A 5,292-nucleotide genomic window follows, 5' to 3' on the forward strand; every position below is an offset into this window, starting at 1 on the left:
CGTCTGGTCTTGTAGTTGAAGGACTCAAATGCCAGGGGTGTGACGTGACGTGCCCAAGATGATGCCGCAGGTAAGAAGCAGAGGCGAGGCTTGACCTGCGCCCTGGCTGCCGGGGGTGGGCTGACCGCTGGCAATCCCACGCGAAGGCGCTGCCCATTCTCCCCCACACGAGTGGCGTCTCTAGGTCCTTCATCCGGTGGACGTGGCTCCGGCGTCTCAGGTCCAGAGGCTGCGACACGCCCCATCCGGGGTGAGCTAGGTGGCCCCATGTCCCCACCCCCTTCCCGGGCCTGGACTCCTGACCCCAGGCTGCACTATCCTGCGTTCACCTGTAACCACAGCTTCTCCATGGCCAAGAGGAACCGTTAGAATGCCACTCGCGGTGCCGAGGAGTGGACGGTCGCACAGATGGAGGCGCAGGCGGTCCACGTAGGACAGCTGCCTTGACCGAGACCGAAGCACCTTCTGTGCAGCTGAGCACTGAGGAATGGCCCGTCACTGTCCTGCAACGCCAGGCACTACACCTGCCCAGAAGAGCCCTCGCCTTCCTCCTGACCCCGGGAGGAGGCCCACAGTGCTGGCGGCTGCGGAGTACCCTGCCAGGACCCTGGACAGCTCCCACGGTCCACCCCTCTCAGACTTCCAGCCCAGACACGGGCCGCCTCTCAGGGTCTAAGCTAGCTGCATGATCGACACGGACAGACAGACAGACTTAAAATACGGGGCCACCTAACCCACGGCAGGCGGGGCATTCCGCAGACTCCAGTCTCTCCCAACATGGCTCGCACATCCCACGGGCTGCCCCATTTACCACCTACGACAAGGTGTTCATTAGCAGCAGAGCAGTAAATGGCGAGTGAGCATCTGAAAACGGACTATAAAGCCCTGTGACTCCCTCTGCACAGCAGCCAGCGCATGGGGACACACCTCCCCCACGCCCCTTCCCCATGCCCTCCACCTCACCCCCCGGCTCCAGAAGGGGCCCCATGGGCCCCGTGGAGGCTTCTTCATAGACTCGCCCACTCTGTCCCCTCCTCACTCAGTCTGAAGGGCCCCTCCGGTGTGTCACATGCTGCTCGGTGTTGGTGACGATATTCTAGAAGGGTTGCCTGGCATGACCTCGTGCCTGTCAGCCAGGGAGGGGGGTCCGGCCACAGTTAGAGACGGGTCCACTGAACTTCAGCCCCGTCTTCACGGCAGAGGCCGCAGCATCATGGCGCTTCTGGCTGCTTCCAGTCACCCAGGCTGCTCGAGGCACAGAGTGGCAATGCCCCTCACGTCCCAAGTGTCATACCCCTGCCTCATGCATCCCACCCCCACTGCGGACCCACCGACCCCACTGAGCTCCCAGGCACACGCACTGGCTGGACCACGAGGCTCCACTGCAGGCAGGCAGGAGGGTGCCGCTGGCTCAGGCCACCACCACCTATGTCCTGGGCTCTGGGGTCCCCAGGAGCTGCCTAGGTAAAACATCCCAAGTACAAAGGCGCTAAGGCCCCACAGGGAGGACTGTGACCAGTCAGAGCAGGAAGATAAGAAGGAGTCGGCAGGAACGTGCTTCCCCTCCCTCCTCCCACCGGCCCCGCTGCTTCTGTTCAGGGAGCCCCGGCTGACGGCCGCGGCCACGCCTCAGGGAGACTGCGGGAGTCTGGTAAGACGCCCCTGGTGCCGGCTTCCCCTTCTTCCCCGGTCATCTCCACTTCCCCCCACCCTGGCTCCCCTGGGGTCGCCCTGCTGTGCCCCTTTACAGCGTGAGCTTGTGAGTTTTGCCTCAGGCTCTGCTTTCTAAGAAATTCAGGCCGAGGCACTTCTCAACCATAAATGACCAAAAATAACCTCCTCCAAACCTTCGAGTCACCCCGCTCAGCCAGTCCCCCCAAAGCCTGCTTCAGACTGTGCCTCAGAGCCAGCTCCCTGCTCCTCGCATTAGGGGACGGACAGAGTTTTTGAGTTTGCTACTTGGTCATTTTTGGTGACATTGCCCCTGTTTATTCTGTATGTGTTTCAATTTTTCTATAATAAGTTTTGGTAAAAGCTCGCTGGTAACTCTGATAAATCACGACCACTTTGCCTCGTCCAAGCTTTCAAAATCGCTGGTTTAAACGCGTTCTGATTTCTCTTTTCTGGTTGCAGCGGCTGTCACTCACTGCCTCCCTGTGGCTGTCACGTGTTAATGAACCCAAGGACCCGCCTCAGTGTCCCCCAAGTCTCCGGGTGCCTCTGGTGACCCTCCTGTCCGCTAGTCCTGTGGGTTCAGCCACAGCCCCCGGGGACCCTGAAGAGCTGAGGCGTCACACAGTGCATGGGCCACGACTCATTGACGTGTGGATTCCCCTCGTCCCAGCTCTGAGCCTCCCTCCTGAGCATGGCTGCTGCCCTCTTCTCTACGACAAGCAGCTGCAGAGGAAAACGAGGAAACTGCACCCAGATAGGTACATCTGCAACCCCAAAACTATCCGTGGCCAAGCAGGGTTTGTTTCGAATCAAGGTGGCTGTAAGTTACTCCCACGCCCCAGGGTCTCTGCTGGGCCCTTGGCCATTAGGCAGCAAATGGGTGGATCTTTTCCCTCGGGAAAGGCGGGGCGGGCTTCCACGGCCACATTCTGCTGAGCGGCTGGGTGCATTCGACTCCGACTCCCTCTCTTTTGTTTAACCATTTTAGGGCAGTTTCTGGCCACCTAGAGGGAACTCCGAGTCGAGTAACAAACAGATCTCTGCATAATTGTTTTTCCTAAACCACATGCAGGTAGCACCTGGCAGCTGAGTTATGTCGTTTTAAGCTACTAAGTTACAGCAGCAACAGAAAACTTATCCGCTGAGTTTGCACGACATTTGTGTTTAAACAGAGACCTTTACTACCTTAACTCAGTGGAGTTTCTACAAACAGAACAAATGTGAAACCTGGCAGGCCAGGAGGGGAGATGCGTGTGCGTGCGTCCATGTGTGCGTGCGTGCGTGCGTGTGTCCGGTGGGGTGAGAGGGAAAGTGTTGTGAGGAGTAGCTGTGGGAATACTTGGAAATCCTTCGAAATGGCAACACAATTCATCAGACTGGAGAGAATTCCCCAGGTGACAAGGAGACCCGACCGGAGGGAGCAGAGCACGCAAGCCCTCACCGCCTCCCTACGGGAGCCGGGCACAGTCTGCCCCAGGAGCTGCTGTCAACCCCGCTAACTGGGGTGCTAACTGGGGTGCTGTCGTGACCAGAACTGGCATAAAAGGAAACCCGCTGAGCCGCCGGCTGCTCGTTAGGGAAGGGCACGCCTGTCGCCCCCACCGATAGCAGGAGGTGGCACTGCCCCCCGGTCCCAGCTGTTTCATCGCCTGGCCAGGGAGACTCCAATAGGAGACGCTGGACACCCCGTCACCACCGCCCAGGCCAGGCCAGAACCGTGCACACACCCCTCCTGCCTGGAGACAGCACCCTGACCCGGGACCCCACGGTCAGGCTCTGGCGTGGAGACGTGGCCCCAGGCCTGGGGGCTTCCTGGGACTGGGGTGTTCGTGGGCATAGTCACAGGTGCATGGACCGTCCGGTCTGCCAGGGTCGGGGTGCTGCCTGACCTCGGCCTGGTCCGTGCTGTCTCCTGGCAGGCCCCTTGGTGGCTCCCGGAGGACGGGGCAGCTCTGGAAACGAGTGTGGAAGCCGCCGCGCCTGGTCCGGGGCCCCCGCTCATGACACGGACACGCCAGGCTGCAAGTCGGTGAGGCTCCCCGCCCCGCCCTTGGGCAAACGTGATCTCATGACAAGCGTGTCCTTTTGGACAGAGCAGTCAATAGCCCTGGGCAGTGTCCTTGAGGTTTTTAGTGTGACTAAATTGTGACTAAAACTCCACAGTCGTGGCAAAAAAGTTGTTTGTCAACTGGATGAGAAGACTCATCCCCCAATGGCCCTTCCACCAGGCCCCGGCCTGTGTTCTCAGCACACGCTTGCTGAGAGGGTAATGAGCTGGGGTCCCTCTGAAGCCCCGAGGAGCACGAGCCCCGGCCACCGGCCCCCACACCCCGGCTCACATTTCTGCCCTCAATACAGGCCTCCGCGGTCCAGGTCTTGGCGACTACTCTCCTCTTGGCAGATCTTACTCTCCGTGTCCTTTCGCTGAGGACAAGACCAACCCCCCACGTGCTCAGGCAGCACGCGCGAAGGCCCGGCCCTCCCTGCGGCCTGAGGCGGTGGCGTCCCCCACACGCGCTGTGAGTCAGGGAGGCTTGGGCTGAGCCAGCCCCGGAACAAGGACACGTGATGCTTCCAAGGGGTCTGAGCTGGAGAGATCAGCCACCAAGGCCTTTAAAATGAGGGAGTGAACGACGCAGTCACAAATGGGGGTGTCACAGGCCATGCCAGGAGGCCAAGGAAACAATCGCCTGGGTGAGCAGGACCTCGAGACGGGCGTGGCGGGGAGCAGGGCACTAAGGAGAGCCAGGTCAGGAGGCTGGGAGACGGGACTCGGTCCCTGAGCTGCAGGACACAGGACACGGGACGGGCGGCAGCGGGTGGCGGGTTACGGTTTGCAATCAGAAAACCCCGGCCCAAACGCCGGCTCAAACCCCGGCCCAAACGCCGGCCTCTGCAGGCACTGATGACTCGACGTGACAGACGCGCCTCTCCTGAGCCTCAGCTGCTGTTACGGAAAGTAGATGACACGACCCCCCATCTCCTAGGAATCAAGCAACATTTCAAAGAAAACGCCCTCGGTGGGTGACAGGCCCACGGCAGAGGCTGCCGGAGAAAAGGTGGGTGCAGGACCCATGGGAGAGTTCATCACGCCCCCTGGTGGGGGGTTGAAGCCAAGCACCCTGAGAGGCGACAGTTTAGGTGTCAGGAAGCACGTGGGGGTCGACCCCCGACCTGATGACTGAGACTGCGGGTGACACTGAACCCTGAGCACACCTCACTCCTGCACACTCACACACACATGCACACTCACTCACACTCCCGCACGCACTCACGCACACTCACTCACACACTCACACGCATACACGCGCACAGACATGCATGCACACACTCCCACTCCCACACGCACACTCACGCACGCACTCACGCACGCACTCACGCACACTCACACGTGCACACTTACACGCACACATATTCGCACGCACGCACGCTCACGCACACGCACGGGACAGCGCAGGTCACAGTCGGCCCGGAGGGCGCTGACGACACGACTAAGGACACCACAGAGCGACTGTAACGACGGGCTGTGACTCGCCACGCGCGCGCGGTTCCGTCTCACGCACCTCGCTGGGCCCACTCACCCTTCTCCCCGCGACGCCGCCACGTGACACGGGCGAG

Source organism: Pteropus vampyrus, unplaced genomic scaffold (genome assembly GCF_000151845.1).
Source record: "Pteropus vampyrus isolate Shadow unplaced genomic scaffold, Pvam_2.0 Scaffold241, whole genome shotgun sequence".
NCBI classification, from domain to species: Eukaryota; Metazoa; Chordata; class Mammalia; order Chiroptera; family Pteropodidae; genus Pteropus; species Pteropus vampyrus.